Source organism: Populus nigra, chromosome 8 (assembly GCF_951802175.1).
Source record: "Populus nigra chromosome 8, ddPopNigr1.1, whole genome shotgun sequence".
In the NCBI taxonomy this organism is placed as follows: Eukaryota; Viridiplantae; Streptophyta; class Magnoliopsida; order Malpighiales; family Salicaceae; genus Populus; species Populus nigra.
The window spans coordinates 13,408,526-13,428,073 of NC_084859.1; positions in this window are offsets into that span (position 1 = coordinate 13,408,526).

Below are 19,548 nucleotides of genomic sequence, written 5' to 3' on the forward strand. Positions count from 1 at the left end.
TTAAGAAATTATTACAAGATTCAAGCGATGCTCACTTAGATCACATGAAACCCATCGTAATATTATGTCTGTGATCTGATTTATGTCAGTTTTTCTTAAAACTTAGAGCTAGGTCTTTTTAATTTTAGGCCCAAGTCTCTCCTCATTTCCTAATACCTAGAAAGTCCCTAGTTTTGCATGTCATGGTTGTTAAATTGTTATAGGTGTGACTTAAAAGTAGTTCAAGCGACAACAACATTTTCAATGCATGATAATTTATTGCCACAACGCAGTTAAAAGGTAAAATTGCATATAAAATTCTAGAATGTTAGTAGTAGTTATCTATATATAAGGTAACATGATGGACGAGAACTGCAAACACGGAGCCACAAGCATGAGATCAGACGACAAAATTTGTAGTGATTTGAGCTTACCTCTACAGCTTTGAAATCCTAACATTTTGTTCTCTTTGACTTCTTCCACTAGTCCCATGATAAAATTTTTTACTAGTATAAATGTAGATGTGCTTTTTGACTACATTGCATGCCCTAATTATTTATTTATTCATATCCTTTAATTATTAATCTAGATGACGGTGAAAATCGATCAGGGAGTGCTTAAAACTGCGGATTATTAATAATAGTTAAACATGAAAATGGGTGCCGATTAATTAGTTTACTAAGCAAAGTCACGATGCCTTCTTAAACCGTGCATAAATCAAGAAAGATGTTACAAAGTGCTGCCATTTTTATTTTGTTTGAGTTTATGAAACTCCAAATATTTTGTTCTTTCATTCTCTTTTAAAGAGAAGCTTTAGCCTTCACTGTTTGGAGGTCCCTTACTGCTATTGAGAAAGCGACTGGTTAAAGGGCCAGCATCCCCTTCTATTTCCTTTCTCCCTCAGTCTCATCATATCATTACTCTTTCTACATGTTCTCTTTCAAATTTCCTTCTCATACGTCTCAGTTTGGCCCTCACAAAACCCTTTTGAATACAAATACAAATACATGTGTAGCTAGCTAGTCTTCTATATCCCATCCCATAACAGTTAACACACACATACCAAATAACTCTCATCTTGATTTCTACTCTCCTGCCTCTCTAAGATTTAATCATGCCCGTCAAATCCTTTCTACTTTCCATTTTTCTCTTGTCTCTTTCCATGCATGCATTATGCAATGCTCGAAATATTGGGTTTGTGAAAGAGGGTTTTCATGCAGAAGTCTATTTCTCTGCCAAGGTTGGTGTCCTACGTACACTCCCACTACAACATGTATCATTAATTCTTTGATTATATATCCTTCACCCTCTTTGCGTGCGTGTAGTTTTAAATTTAATTTGGGGTCTAGTGCAGGTTGGAGAGAAGGTCGAACACAGCATGGATTCAGTTCATGGAACTAATGACAGAGAGGACATCAGTGAAAAGAGTACTCCTGGTGCTGCAATTATTACTCAAGAATCAAAGGATTCAAAGGCTGTTACCAAAAGTTCAGGACATGATCAAAATCCCATCAAGCCTCTTGTTCCAGTTTCTTGGCGTGTGCCGCACAAGAACCTCCATGAAATCCCTGGGTTTCAATCAGATTATGCTATGCCTAGAACACGAACACCTTCTCATAACTGATCATTAATCTCCCTCTTTGAATCTTATGTTATGCATTTATGTCCACAATTTTTATCCGTTAACAAAGGTATCCAAAAAATGTACCCACCTACATCTCCGGATACATGAAAACCGTCCTGCCTACTTGCACCAGCTAAATGCTCAGACCAAATTCCGAGGCCGGCCAGCAGCATTGGCAAAACATGGGACTATTTAAAACGAGAGCAGCGCCGGCAATAGTTGAGCCCAAGACATGCATTCATTCCATACAGCTCGAGCAAGCCCTTAACCATTAGGCCAACTTCATATGTCCAACATATATGTCCTTATAAATTTGAGAAGCTGTCTTTTCTTTTAGAAGCTATCCTACTATTTATATACCTTTATGGGCTTTTATTATTTATAGAAATTAAGAAACTAGTAGGATTGTTATTTCACTACTGCCATTGCCTAGCTATAACTACAGCCTGTCTCCCAGTATATTGCTTAACTTCTTACGTACCCATTTTTGTACAGAAAAATCAATAATATGATCCATCATTCTCGTTGATATTATCTTCTTATAGCCATTAATTAGTATCAACTATCTTTTCAAACACTATTTTTCTGATAGGGATGGAACATGAAGGTAGTAAGATTTTCAAGTCTCCTAATTCTCATGTGGTATCGCTTAAAGCAACAAATACAGAGGTAACGATGCTTAATGCTTTTGAGTCTTTATATATAGTGCAGTAGTAGCAGTGAAGGTTCAAACTTATAGGGTTCAAATGTCCGGGGCAGTAAAAGCTGAGCAGGTGCTCATGATCCATCACTTCCCTCTTGTCCATGATGAGAGTGACAAGGGCAAATGATCCATGCATGAATATATCTGCATGTGCCTCTACGCATTAAGTGGGGCGAATCAGCTAGCTACATTGCATGAAGTAGAAGATAATTATTTAGTAGAACACTTTAGAGATGCAATCTGTGGTGTCATGTGTGTGCAATTATATACATAAAGATCTTCGTATCGAATTGGTATATCAGGAAAAAATAGGTTTGGATCTTCTGCGGGAATGATTAGGAAGATTCAAAAAGAGTAGTTAACAAATATAATAAAGGCGGTTAATTAACATGGATTGATCCAAAATCTGATTCAAATCCAATATAGTACTTATGAGTACATAAAAAATATATTGAATCAATTCTTTTAATGAATAGATTCGATAAGGATTAAATAGAAAATGATACTCTAAATCATAGAACTCTAATAAAATATATAATCAACTAATATTTATCAAATTTATAATTGGGTATGTTCAATTTTAATTGATCTCCATTAATTCTTAATTATTGTATTGCTTAGAGACAATTTATACTTAAAACAAACACATACCAACCGGCGCGATATTAGTTTATAGCATTCATTGGTTTGTTTTTTTTTATTATTTATTTTGACTTTAAATTTTTTATTTTAGTCAACCTTATGGAATTAGAATTCTTTCATTCTTTTTTTTCTCGTTTTTTTTGGAGACACCAATATTGATAATAAAACATATGCTACTTTCATTCATCTTCTTTTTTGTTTTTTTTTTGGCCAACTGATATGTGAGGATGTGTGATCATATGTAAAGTGTAAATAGAACACATAAATTAAAGAAAGATTCCAAGTAATTAAGTGGGCTACCCTAAAATATATTACATAGAAATTGTTCTGTGTTGTTCATGTAGGGATATTCAACAAGGCGAGCACTGCCAGTGGTAGGATTTGGTTCCAATAGTGTTAAGAAAGCCATAGACTCCGATGAGAATAAGGTACAAAAGGTTGCTGCGGTGATCATATATAGATTATGAACCACCACAGCGCGCGGATGCCACCAATTCACAATATTTCTGTCATAATTTTGATTTCCTTAATTTCTTGCTTTGTTGCTCATATTGTAAGTCTACGTTCTCCTACACAAGCCATTTTCTTATCGGCTATATATGGATGTAACTTTTCTTCTTTGGATCACTTATTTGAATATTAAATCTGAGATCATTAATTAAAGAAAAAAAGTGGCGACCAAAGGCGGAAAAATGGGATAAGGAAGGATACTAGGTGTAATTTTCCTAAAAATAGGGGTCTTCATTTTCATTGTACGTACAGGGTATATATGATGTAGCCCCGTATAAAGTCCTTGATAGCAGTGGAGTTCAAATCATGTAAAGGAGGAAATCTCTAATTGAATCATAGCCTTGTTCCCTTTTTCAGAAAAGAAAATTGAAAAAGACCTTTGGCCCTAGCCAAATGTCTCCCTTTCCTTCTAGAGACCAAGCTCTGCTGGTACCGTGCATGGATTGTAGCTTTCATGAGCACCGATAAGGTGATCGACTAAAAAGAAGACAAGAGTAATCCCATGACCCCTCTCATAATATTGGATCGAGCGCAGCGGTACGTGTAAAGGCCCTAATCTACAAATTAATTAAGTGCTTGGCGTGAGGAGAGGCAGCCTAGGTTGCCACGAGACAGAATGCCCTAACGTAGTTCGTAAGAAAAATACAAGTATTAAGATATTTCTCATTTCGATAGCTTTTCTTTCTTCTTCTTCCTCGAAGACAGCATTGCTTGCTAATTACCCAATCTATATATTGAGGTTGAAAGTCATAGCACTTAACATCGTAAAAAGCATAAAAACTAATGAATTGAGAGTCACTTTTCAAAGTCTTCTCGGATGTGATTTGAGGTCATGATGAAGCGTAAGAACACACCTTCGACACACCTCTTGCTGGAGATGAAAGTCCTAACCTCCTCGCCTGAGAAATTAAATATATACTAATCTATACAGGCAGAGATTCGTTTACTTATTGAAAGACCAAGCATAACAGAAGAATTCGACTTGTGGTCCTCTATCCAACGATGGCGTTCTAGTTTCAAGATTAAACAATTTATAAATCCGAATTACCAGTACGTACTCCCTCTTTACAGACTTACGGTGTCTGGTCTGAACTCGGGGAATGTGGGAAGAAGACAAGGGGGGTAGCCATCGTTTCAAGAATGTCTCCCAGACAAATATTAGTTGTAATATCACAACAGCACTCCTGTATACCAAAAATCAAGGAAAAAGGAGAGCCTCGATGCTTTAGAAACTTTGAATATATAATCTGAACATATGCGTGCGTAGTGACAAACAAGTGGGAGTAGAGAAAACCACCACATCAAGGAACATCAGGGTGTAGATTAATTAGCATGCATGCCGTAATTTACTCTAGCTAGCTAGACATTGCCACAATAAATCTTGGGAGCTGCAACCGATTAAATTATGCTGCCATTTCAAGAGACAAAGCCATCAATTGTGACGCATCTTCAAGTTGACTAATCGCGATTGAAGCTAGCTCAAAGAGTTTGCATGTGAACAAGGAAAAGGAAAAGGCAATATGGAAAAACACGGCAAGAACAAATTAAGCAATTGGTTCATGCAGCGAATTTTAATGCATGATTAATTAAGAACAAAATAAGCACATGTTTTTCATCAACTAATAAATAAACATATACTTAAAAATATTGTTTAGGTGTTAGTCAGGTGTAGCTTAATTTGTATTGAAGTCTCCAATTCCCTCAGAGAAAGAAAGATTATATAGATAGAGGTGACATTAATTGTGGGAGTATGAACAATATTTTATCTATTACTCATTCATAACTCTCTCTCTTTCTTTTTTTTTTTTTAAAAAAGGGAACCCTTTAGCCTCGTAGGATCCATTAATATTCAGTATTAATTTAAGCTCAATCCATATGTGAGTTATTTTAAATTTTGTATTGTTACATTTATTTCAATACCCTTTAAAATATATGAATATTGATGCGTTAACGGGCATAATCTACCCCCGAGTATGGGCTTGCGATGGGTACTCGTAATAAATTTGCTAACTAGTTTTATAACCATTGCTATATTAATAGGATTTTATATTATTTCTATATATTACAAGAAAAAAAAACATTAGTGTTGTGGATATGTTTTTTTATATCATGAATTGTTTTTACGAAAAATGATATTTACACTTAATGTAGTAAATTTAAAAACTTTATGAATTAATAAATCTAAAAAAAATACCAACACTAATTAAATATTAAAGTAGAGAGTTGATTTTTTAAATAAAAGTAAAATATAGATACACATGTAAATATTTTACTCAAGTTGTCTTTTTTTATTCTATATATTTTTATTTATTTTATCTTAGACGTTAATTTTAATCTCGAATAAAAGATTTTTGTTCTTATAAATGCATCATGTTAATATAACTTATTTATATAAAATATAATAAATAAATCATAAATAAATTACAATAATCTCTCTAGTATTATGAAACTAGAAAGATTAATTACTATTTTAAAACTTAAATAAAATAATTTAAAAAAAAAAGTAAAAAAGAGAGTATTAATTAAAATTTTAATAAATAAAAATAATAAAAATACAGAATAAAAATTCTCAAATTGAAAAGAAACATGTTTTGTTTTGTTTTTAGATAGTGTATAGAATTATAGTAATGATTGTTTTTTAAAATAATTTTTTTAAAATATATATATTAAAATGATATTTTTTATTTTTTAAAATTCAATTTTAATATTAGTATTAAAACCATCTAAACTTATAAAAAATAATTTAAAATAAAAAATAATAATTTCAAAGATGCTTTTTCCATAAAAACAAACACACAACTGCTTTGACAACAGAAAAAGTTCAATCGTCATGAAGGCCCACCAATCCAATTGATGAATCTGTTGATAAACGTGGAAGATCCATTTGTATTTAGTTTGGGCCAAGCCCAAGAACTGGACCTCAAGCCCCTGTGTTGGTTCCGGGTAGCTCTAAAAACCAACCTCTCTCCTTTTAAGAAAACTCCCTCTACGTGTGGCGATGCCTTTGGTCTACCCTCGCCATCGATGCATCTAAATTAGATCATTTTTTTTAAAATAAATATTTAGACTATAAAAAACTGTTTAATTTTTTTACTAAATTCAACTTGATATCTCAATTTTAAAATTTTATTATTTAACTTTTTATCTAGCCTATGTTTAAAACTAAATTATATAAGAATTGTTTGATATGATCCATTCGACTTTATTGCTTTAAAAATATCTTAGCAGACCAATTAAAAAATTCAAGGATAAAAAATATCAAATATTTATTATAAATAATTTATTATTAGTATTATTATTTTTATATCAAATATATAATAATTTAAAAATATCTTTAAAATGAAAAAAAAAATTTGTAATTGTGTTTAGTAATCATTTCAAAATTGAAGTGCAAGTGAATTCAATAAAACGAGAGAGGAAAAAAAAAGAGATAGTAAAGGTTGAGGCCCAATTCCCTGTCCACACGCACAGGCCTGCTCCTATTATTTTTTTTATTAAAAGGGAAAATAATATGTCGTTCGCCTTGTTTTTTTGAAAAACAATGACAAACGACAATTCGTTTATCACAATTTAGAAAATTAATGCGCCTTCCAAATCTCGAACCACTGTCCTTCACAATTTTTAGAAAATAAAGGCCCCTCCCACCTCTCGAGCAGGCTGCCTCATCATTTATTCAAAAATTCAAGAGCACGGTCTTTTTCTCCTATTTAGTTCTATTTTTCGCAATACCTAACAGAAACAACTTAAAATAAAAATTTAATTTTTTTTAATTTTATAGTAGGTGGTTCAATGATAAGAGTTTATACTAAGAGATTTACTTTTTCTATAATTTTAAATTTGAACCCTATAATTGCTAATATAATGGTCACTAAAGACTTACATGATCTTAACTTCATGATTCATAAAATTAGTTGAGATACGTATAAGCTGGTCCAGATACTCATGTTAATAAAAAAAATCATTTTCTTGTTCAAGCTCAATTTCTCGAATGATAAGGAAAGTGAAATTTAATATTATAACTAATATATCCTCATTGGTTACAATATATATGTGTGTAAAAAATATCCTAAATTTAATTTACACTCTAGTTAATAGATATCCATCCCCTCAACCTAAATTAATATTACTAATGACTAAATTTAGAAGGATAAGAAAAAACAATTCTATAAATTCTTTTTTTAATCTTTAATAATAGATAAAATTTATTGAATTTCTAATTTTACATTTAACCAGATTATATTAACTTTTATAATAATATTTTAGATATCCCTTTTCTGAGCACATTTTTTTTTGTTAATAATGAGTACATTTAACTAAACATTAAAAAAAAAAATTTATATATATGACAAAGGGGTAATTTAGTTCAGATATGTTTAGAATTATAAAGGAAACAACAAACACAAAACTGATACTTTATTAAGATTCTTATATTTTCAAGCAAACAATAAAGTTCTGCGGTCCCGGGAATCACTTTATTCCGTGAGGAAGCAGTAAATATCATTTCCTGAGCCAATTGTTACCGTCAATCAACTATAAATTAAAACAAATGGAAGTTGAGTGTTTTTCCTTTCTACATAGTTTTGAAAAAAAATTGGTAAACCACAGGTTAATTTTTTTAAAAAAAAATAATATGGTTTAATAAAACTTATAGCTGGGAATAATGATATTTTAAAAAAATAGTTAAAATTGGCTAACATAAATTTCAAAAAAAGAGAGAGAAGCTAGAGAAAAAAATATAAAACAATAGAGATACATAAAAATTCAAATGACAAAATTCATGTCATTGTTAAAAAATTCTGGATAAATTTAATAATATTAAAAAAAATCAATGAAAACATCATCTAAAAGCAAGACGTGACTTGCTTGTTTTTTTGAAGGGTGCATGTGATCCACTTTAATTATTGTTGATGATTTTTTTATATTATCAAATTTATACTCTCAAGATTTTTTTGATAATACTACATTATTATCATTGAAACTTCAATGTTAATCCAGGTTTTATTTTTATTTTTTTTTCTTTTTTTTTATTAAAATTTATACCAATATCTTTCAACTATTTATTTAAAATATTATTATTCCCAACATTGTTTTTTTTTAAAAAAAAATTATTCCTAACATCGACTTCTACCAAACTTAACTATTTCTAAAAATATTTTTTTTTAATGTGCTAATTATTTGTATAAAAAAAATCAAGATGGTTTCCCTATAAAATCCTCTTATATTTTCCTTTTTCTTTCACTGTTTATAACCAATTTTTTACCTTTCTAATGTAAATGACCATAGCTACCTGTTGCTTCAGCCTGGCCCGACTAGAAGCAGACAGACATACTTCTGCATCTGTACCTCCTTAGACAGACTGGTCCCCGGAAATTAGAGGCTTCCATAAAGACATAAAAATTGCAGAAGCAACATGTGCCTCTACTCATTGTACACCAAAAATAAATATAGGCTGGATTGTTTAATTTATCGTTACAAGATTACAAGTTCAAAAACATATATATTATGAAAACCATGCTATATATATTTATATAAAGATTATACCATGCATACTAAGTATAAATAATCTTGAAATTGATATCAAAATAAAATTTTAGCATAAATACTATGTTTAAATTAAAATAAAAAATATTTTATGTAAATTATGTTAATATTTTATATTAAAAAACATGCACTAAAAATTAAATTTCAATAAAATTTTAACTTTAAAAGCAAGTAAATCTCATTTTCAATTTCACATAAAATACAACCATTAATCATATTTTTAAATAAATTTCCACCACTTACTCATGTGATGATGTGACTGTAACAGCTGTGACCAGAGGATCCTAACCACTGGGGATCCACACATATTCCACACACGTGGCGGGACCCACTCACCAAAAACAACCGTAGGCCTAAGATCATTCAATCTTAATTTGTGGGGTTATATATTTTGCAGGCCCACTCACTTAAATGGCCTGGTGAGATGAACTTTTTGAAATCAATTAAAGGAAGTCAATTTCGACCACCTCAGGGTTCCTCCGGACACAATTTGTAACAAAATAGTCCTCCTCCTCAAAATGTTTATATATATATATATATATATATATATATATAGAGAGAGAGAGAGAGAGAGAGAGAGAGAGAGTTAACAGAGGCGGCCAGATCATGATTATACAGATCACGCAGACATGTACAGAGCACTTCAATTAAGACATTCTTCTAATTATTTAGAGTTTGTTTTATATGAATTATAAAATATTTCTTTCGCACGTTTTTCTGTTAAAAAGTTCATATCTAATTATTTTTTCAACGACGAGAGAGAAATATATTGAAGCTGAATTTGTCAATTCCCAGTAGTTGAAAGTTGAGGGTGCAATATTCTTGAGTATATTGTCATCATGATACATTCTTCGAATATGGTCGCTCGCACCTTCAATCATGTGTATTGCAATGCACCGCCATATAATTAAATTATACCAAAGAAATATTTTATTGATGTGAAAACTGTTTATCCGTCAGGAAAAATATCACTAATAAATTTATCAATGAAATCATGTCATCAACTACAGTTATGTCTGTAATTTCACATTATTTGCTATTTTATTATTAATTTAATTGATGATAATTTTAATTTGTCAGTGATTTCATCATTAATTACATGTTTTCTAGGAGCAATTACATTGAAAATTACAAATATAAATATTTTAATATGATTGAAAATATTTCATCAATAATTCTGTTGCTATTTTAAAATTCCATAGTAATAATATGTTGGTAAGACCTCTTAGAGTATGAAAGTGAATGGATATATATTTTTTTATTGGCTATAGTTAATCTCGGTTCAACATGTTAATCTTTGAAATATTAACTTGGATGTTTAATAAAAATGTTTATTAAGTGCATATATTTGTTTTCTTAATCCATTTAAACACCTTAGAATCATAAGTAATTATAAAATATGAAAATATCATAAGAAATTACCGTTTAAAAACTTAGAAATATTATCCTCCACCAATACTATATACGAAAACAACATAATTTATAGTAGGAGATAAAATTACCATTAAGAAATTAATCATTGACAATGTATGACTCTATGATATTTATTTTTTTCAGAAAAAAACATGTGATATTTCATGGTTAAGTTTATGGGTTAAATTTTTTTTAAAAAAATGATTATACTTCAGGGGGTGTTTGTATGGTTTAGTTTGTGCTCATTGGATATCATCCATGGTTCAAATTTACAAAAAAGACAGTGAAAAAATATTTTATCATGAATGTATTGGTGCAACTCTCCGTCTACCTTGTTTATTTTTATATTTTAAAAGTATTTTTGAAAAAAATTAAATTTTTTTATTTTATTTTATTTTAAATTAATATTTTTTAGTATTTTCTTATCATTTTGATGCGCTGATACCAAAAATAATTTTTAAAAAATAAAAAAAATTATTTTGATACATTTCCAAGTAAAAAACACTTTGAAAAGCAACCGCAACCACACTCAAATGGATCTGTGTGGTGTTGTTTAAAGATTTTTTTTAAAATCGATCCATCTAACCTATTTCAATAAATACCAGTTAAATATGATCAATGGGTATTAAAATGGTTATTCATAATAAATAAATAAATGAATGTATATATGTTGATACAACTTTCGAATATGGATTTTTATCTCATACTTTGCCAACTACAACATCTCTTATTAAAAAAAATTCTCAACCGCACTTGAGGTCATGACCTAGCGATCCTAGCAGAAAATTCTTTGTCTCTGCATCCAGGTTCAACTTTTTATGTACATGCTTGTCAATCCTGCGGTGTCTTATCTGTCTAATGGGCTTGTAGGATGTTCAGTGGGTCCGGAAATTAGTCGTGATGCGCATAAGCTGGCCCGAACACATCGGATTATATATAAAAAAAGATTCTCAACATATAGGGACTTGATTGTAAAAACTTTTTAAAACAGGGAGCACAATTTTTTTTTTAAAACATGGGGACCACGAAACTTCGGAAGTCGGGATCTATCTATAAAGTCTAAGGACCAAAATAACTCTTTTCTGGAAATTTATAGAGACAAAAACGAACATCTGTGACCAACAATTTTTCAGCAGGCATGACCTGGTATTTTTTATATATATATATAGATAGGGTACACGTAATACCGCGGGTTTTTCTTTCCGTAATGGATGAGAAGACTCCATGTGCATATATCTGGCATGTTAGGTATTGCTTTTAATTTTCTGCCGTAGTCGACAGGCCTTGTCCGAGATTCTACCGTGGGGACAATCTTCCTGGTCTCGTACATTCTTCTATCCTAATCAGCCTCTACATGTACGGTCTACATCGAAGACAGATCTTTCTTGGATTTCTTCTTTTCCATTGTCTGATGCACCACGTGTACCCTATCTATCTATATATATATATATTCCATTGAGCAAAATATATTGAGAAATAATATAATCAAATAATTCAATCAAGGTAGGGCCCTTCTTTCCCCAGGTATTAATTATTAATCTTGTATTCTTGCTCGTACAATATATATATAAAATATAACTGAAAAATACTCTTATATCATGTGAGTGAAAATATTATTGACTGGAATAGTGTTTTTATAATTTTATTTTTTCATATAAAAACTTAAAATTGAAGTATTTTAAAAAATCCATTAGTTTTTAAACATATATACGTCATTAATTATGAAGCGGGCAATGTATTTTTTCCCCTTAACCTTCTAATTGTTGTTCTATGTCATTCATTCAATAAAAAAACAAAAGCAATTAGAACAAACATTAAAAAAGCCTTGGACACTTCAAAACAAGGATAAAAAGATATATATATCTCTAATAAAAACCTATTTATCTTATCAACTTGCCAATTTTTTTGACATATTTCTTGTTTTTTAGACAACATCTTAACACAATCATGAGCTAGGGTTGTGGAAGGACATTCAGAAGTCATAAAACAAAGCCAATAAAAGGGGGGAACAGAGAACAATTACTGATGAAATGAGACTTGATGAAAGCCCAAGCTATCATTGAAGAGTAGAGGAAAGATGTGAGGGGAAAAATGCAGTGACAGTTTTTTTTAAAAAATAGCAGCAGTACTGGAACATTTAAAAGCAGCAAAACAAATGCCAAACGGAAAAGCATGCAATAAAAGACCTGAAAAATGAAAAGAAAAGGGGAAGCTGGGCAAAGGTTTTTACCACTCGGTGCTTTAGGTATTTGGTTCTCTGCAAGCTTGTCAAACGGAAGTGGGAAAAAAGTTAGCGTCTGATGGTAAGAACAATAAGGAAATCATGATTCATGTGCTTATATATATATCTCACCTAATTAAACCACATATCTAGGTCTGCAATGATGGAGCTTGGGATCTTATGCTGGTGGGACCAATATCCAGGATATATAGAAATGATAAAAAATGATCAACACACATGACCGTGAAATTAAAGCTATAAATTAGGGATTGAATTAGCCTCGCAACTTTTACAAATTAAAGAGAGAGAAGGAAAAAAGAGCCAAGCTCTACCATTGCAGCTTTTACAAAAAAAATAAAAAAAAACCACCAAAGGAAAAAAATTAGAAATTTAAAGAATGAGTATCGAATTAAAAAATATAATATTTAATAAATTGATATTTAAGGATGAAATTAAAAACTAATAAAATTTATACAAAAAACCAAGGTAAAAAATAAAAATTTAAAAGAATAGGGACAAAAGTTAAAATACCAAAAAATAAAAGGGTTAAACAATAATTTTTAGAGAAGAAGAGGGAGGAGAAAAAAAAGGATCCACCGTTAACAAATTAAACCATCATCAGAGACATACGTCACACTAGTAAAAAGAGAATATAACAGCTTTTCCAGTAACACGATAGGAGACATCAAAAATATTGCTTGAAGAGCGCAAGTTCGAGCGCCTCCACGCTATGCCACACATACATATTTTTTTTGTATTTTTTTATTTAGCTAAATATAAAAAATTCATTGAGATGACTCTAGTTAAAAAAAAATCAATTGGGAAAAATAAAAATGCCCTTACCTCAAGTTTAAATTTTTTGTTTTAAGAATATTTTCATTGTTGGTTGCTCATTTTCATATTTCAAATCCGTGGGCCAAAATATTTTATCTCATCTGTTCGAACGTTAGATCGGTGAAAGGAAACAGGAATTGGTTCACAGAACTCGGATTAATTGTGACCTCCTTTTCATCTCAAAGGCGCAAGATCCCCACACCCCCCCCCCCCGGGAAAGGAGAGGTACCCACTTGGGATTATTTACTTGTTGCTAATTACAAGAGGGAAATAATTCAAATGCCTTGCTGTCTTGGTATATATATATGTCATAATTAAATTCTCCACGTCCATGCATGTACTTTTCTTGGTCCGTACATGTGCCAGTCATGTTTGCATCGTGGAGATTGAATACAAATGGCCATGATCATAATTCATATGAATATATACATTAGCTTCTCGTTTGATGACTTGCAGTAGGCAGAGATCTCGTTATGGACTGGTGGGTGCCAAATAGCTTTTCCATGGTTTGCCATCAATGTGCAGTGAAACCACGTTTGGATCTGATGATTCTGAATATCTAACCAAAGATATTGTAACGAAACAAATGATGAAAGAAACAGGAAGAACTCAATTGTTAGCGGATAAGTTTTTCAGAAAAAAAGAAAATAAAAAAGGACGAGTTCTCTCTCGTAAGCTCAGGATGGTGAGAGACAGGTTTCTGATAACGTGGGCAAAAAAATCCATGGACAAACGAAATTGATTTATTTCTTATTGAACTCCTATCAGCACAAAGAACAAAACAATTTAAGAACTCTGACAGATTTATTATGGGAAAAATTAAAGAAAGGAAGAACCAACAAATGCTTAATATCTGTGCAGTTTCTTCCAAGGAATATTTATCGCTTGCACTGGGATTGGAGACCCCGAGGGAAGCGTTAGAAGTCTTTGCAGTAATCATAGATCATGTATTTCTACTGCACCCATCGAAGCCTGTTTTGGCCGGGAGCATCAAGTGCTTGAACTTGCCAAGATTGGACTTTTTTTTTTTTTTTTTTTTTTGTCTTTGATCCTTGAAGTAGTTGAAGGGGAGAAGATTGGAAAAAGAAAATGATATATTATTTATGTTTTGTGATGTATTTTATACAGTGGCCCTTGGATGGTGGCGAATCATATCATAGATTGATAAGAGTAGTGGTTTGGATGAGAATCAAGGGCCAGGAATCTTTGTAATGAACAAAAGAACCATGATTGATATATTCACTTAAATGATAAAGGAGCAATGTTCTTATAATTTTTTGCTTCAATTTGTATCGTCAAATGAACAAATCGCAGTAGTTGCACCAACCCTTAGTCGATCCAACTGACCTGATTGGATGTGGACCCGGGGTTTAGCCTTATAGGGGCATCTCGAATCCAAGTGGATCACCCTTATTTTTGCTTCCATGTGTAATTGCTGTTCGTTATTGTTTTTTAAAAAAGTTCAATATTTTTTATTTTTTTTTAATTATTTTTTCTTGTATTTTTAATTGATTTTAATAATCCTAAAAATTTATTATTAATAATTATATAAATTATATAAATTTATTATTGTTTTTTAAAAAAGTTCAATATTTTTTTTTATAAAATTAATAATTATATAAATTTTTAATAATCCTAAAAATTTATGATACTTAAATTAATAATCACTCGAGAATAAATTAAAAATTTAATCAGTTAAATTATACTTCTTAACAAATTAAAATACACATTCTTTATTTAAGAACACATTGATCCTTAGCATTTCAGTGGGAGCTATCAGCATTGGACATGTCTAGACCTGGTGAGATTTTTCTGAAAAACCTCATCATCACCGATGAAGAAAAAACAAGGACAACTATAAATAGTAAATATTGATTTGATAGATTCTTGTTTAGTTTGAGACAAAGTAGTGATGGATTTTGACGAACATATTTAATTAAATGTGCAGTTTGTGTGTAAGATTTGTAGTCAAAATTGATGGACTCTGAAGGCAGAAATGTCAAACAGAAGATAAAGTATTTTATAGAAGTTTAAAAATCGAAAAAAATAGCTCGAAGATGGGTTCTAGAATGTGAAGGGAAGCAAATCCTGAATTGCCTTTTCCCTCTCGTTCTCCATCTCCGGCAGGGTTTCTGAAAAAGAAAACAGAAGGATCCAAGGCCACGATGATTGAAAGGCTGCGGTCAATCTTAGTGGCTCTACCGGGACGTGTAGTGGTATATTTGATTTAATTTTACGGTATTAAAAGAGTAATTAATAATATTTATTTAATTAATTTTAAGATTTACAATGAAGAAATATATAGATTAGAAGAAAGAAATTCGATGTAGATATTTTTACTATATATGATGAGTTATTGATTTTGTTATATCTTCTACTTGTATATGTTTTTTTTTTTGATATTACTGTTTATTCCATATGAACTCTGAGATGATTTTTTATATATCTGAAACTGATTATATATTATATTTTTACCTTTATATTTTTAAAATAATTAATATCTTACTATTGAAATTGTTTATTATGATTTATGACGTGGAAGTAGAGTTGCTTTGAGTTGTTTAAAACAATCTATGGTCTCTTACCTTGTAGCCTAGAGGAAAAGGTAGAGCTACGTATGTTCTACATCTATGGATTCCCTATTTCTGTTAAAGAGCTCAATTCCCAAGATTAATAGAGCTGGATCGTTGAGGAAAAGATGTTTGAACTTTGAAGAGATTGGGTAAGATTACAAGTGTTCCTTTTTTTTTTTAAATATATATATATATATATATATATATTTTTTTTTTTCTTTCTTTCTTCCAAGAAGATGGGGTAAGATTACGAAGGTAAAAGAATAGAATGTAGATGCCCCCACCAATCCCGTGAATTATGCAATAAATTATATATAACAAGAAACCAAAAATTTAAGATTTTCAAGTTTTTTTTTTTTCACCACTATAATCTCAAATAAATTATTATTTGTGATGATGCAGATAATAAAAGTTTAATGATGACTTTAAATTTTAATATTATTTGAAAAACAGGTCGAAACAAAAAAAAAATTATCTGGTTTGATTTTATATTCTTGAACTATTTTTTTAGATTTTTTAGCTTGATAAATTAGTTTTTTTCTTAATGTTATAAGAGTAATATTTATGTATTTTTAAAAAATAAATAAAAAATAAATTCATAAATAAAAAAACCAACCTATAATTTTCCAGCCGGCTAAATTAGTTCACTTGGCTAAAATTACAACCACAGGGCACATCTTCCAGTATCTTTTGGCCTGGTCCAATTGTACTTGAAACTACAGTTGTCATGTTGGTTTGGAAATTAATATGAAGAAGATTGTCATGTTAGATTAAAAAAAAACTACAGTTTTCATGTTAGATTAATCTAGATTATTTTTTTATTAAAATAATATTTTTTTTATTTTTTTAATATTGATCCCATTATGTCAACTAAGTAGCTAAAAATTGAATTGGATCAATTAAATTTCATGAATCTATATATTTCTCAATTAAATTTAAAACCCGATTTTAATCAAAATCCAAATCACAATTGTACTTGAAACTACAGTTGTCATGTTGGTTTGGAAATTAATATGAAGAAGATTGTTAGATTAATCTAGATTATTTTTTTATTAAAATAATATACATATATTTTTTTAATATTGATCCCATTATGTCAACTAAGTAGCTAAAAATTGAATTAGATCAATTAAATTTCATGAATCTATATATTTCTCAATTAAATTTAAAACCCGATTTTAATCAAAATCCAAATCACAATTTTTTCAAAATATTCTATGGAGCCGGCCAAATTTAACAACCATCCTTTAATATGAAAATTATTTTCGGAAAATTAGATGGGCCAGGAAAGTCCCACTTCAAATAAATATATTCATCATTCAAAAAACTTGTCGAGAAAGAACCAGTCTGCTACGCGGCTATGGTCTCATACATAATAAAAAGATACTAGATAGGTGTCCAATGCTTTTCTAGGGGCCGTAATAATTGTTGTCGATGTATTTTTCAACGGTAAAATAAGAATTATAATTATTATTTTTAAATCAACTTTCAATTCTAAAAAAAAATAATAATTATAATACAAGCATATTAAAAAACACATAAGAATAATACCTTCTTTTTTTTCATTGTCGGCGAGGACTCTATGTAAGTGCCATTAAAATCGGCTTCATGTATAGCTTGAAAAATATAGATTGAAACTTTGTTCTTGGAATTTTAATTATTTTTAATCAAGAAAATTTAACTTAAATTTCTCAAATTAAGCATTGAATTTAAAGTTTGTTTATTTTTATATTTCAAAAGTGTTTAAAAAAAATAATATTTTTTATTTACTTCAAATTATTTTTTTAAATTTTTTTTTTGATTTGCTGATCTCAAAAGTAATTTTTAAAAAATAAAAAAAAATATTATTTTAATATACTTCTGAGTGAAAAATACTTTAAATTAATGTTTTATTTTAATTTTTTTGACGTGCTTTAAGTTTGTTATTTTTTCATTTTAAAAGTGTTTTTTTTAAAAATATATTATTTTTTATTTACTTTAAATTAATTTTTTTAATTTTTTTAATCATATTTTATCAAGACATCAAAAGGTCGAACACACAACAAGGTAAAGTTTACACCACGGCGTTCAAATTTGAGTTCGGCGCATTTTAGTGAACAAGAGTCAAGTTTGTTTCTTCATGGTTATCTTATATGACATAAGGTAATATTCTGATATATTTTCTCATTGTTAAATAAATGATCTTCTTAAATTCTCCAAAAGATAAACTCGATTTCAACGTGAAGAATTGGTCCAATGTAAATAATAATATTTTTTCTATATATACTTGTTAACAAACATGGTAACTAAGTCCGTTGTAATTTCAAGAGTACTTAGAAGTTAGGTGATAATTATTTTTTAAAATATTTATAATTTAGAACTATATCAAAATAATAATATTTTTTTAAAAAATTTATTTATTATATTAACATATCAAAACAATTAAAAAAATTAATTCTAAAAAAAATTAAAATTTTACAAATCCCCATTTCGGTTACATCACAAAACACATGTACCTTTATATAATAGCTTTGCTAAGATGAGATTTTTGGCCATCTTAGGTTATAATTGTTAAAAGAAAAGAAGAATAAAATTCTACTCAATTAATTTGCATTATTGTTCTTATTTTAATCTAAATATAAAGAGCTTATATATAAATTAAACTGAAAATATTATTTTATTATTAATAAATAAAATAAAATAAAATAAATATATTATTTAACAATAATAGCTTTTCTGGATCTCAGACACATATCTAGTGTTACTCGAACTAGTTTGGAATTTGATTCTATCCAAGTAATTGTCCCATGATTTTTATTTTTATTTTAGGATTTAATTCCCAGGATGTACTCTTACTGTTGTTTGCTCACCTTTTTTCTTTCCCCAACAGAAACAGATTGTTTTGTCCGCCACTCTAATCATACGGTAGGATTACAAAATAATTGCTACTTAGCGGCTAAAAATATAGCAATCATATGAAATGACTACAGATATGCAAATTTATTGCGCGAGGTATCTGGCTGGCTGTTCGAGATTAGACACCTAATCAGTTACTATGCCCCACTGATTAACTCCATACACACTAATTACTCCATTAAACAGCCAAGAGAAAACCTTCCCCACTTACTTAGAGGCTGATTAGTATCGTGATATTAATTGTTTTTTTAAATAATATTTTATTTTTTAAAATTTATTTTTAAAAAATCTAAAAATAAAAAAATAATCAGAGATATTTTTAGGATATTGTAAGAGAAGACCTTTCCCACTTATTTACTTAGAGGCTAATTACTATCTGATATTAATTGTTTTTTAAAATATTATTTTTTTAAAAATATATATTTTTATTTTTATTTAACATTAATATATTAAAATAATTTAAAAATAATAATTAATATAAAATATTTTTAGGATATTATTCTTTTTTCTTTCAGTTCATCATTTTTTTTCTTTAATTCTTTTTTTGTTCACAAGTACTTCCATCATTCAGTAATAAACAAGTAAAAATAAAATAAAATAAGCAAAAGAAAAA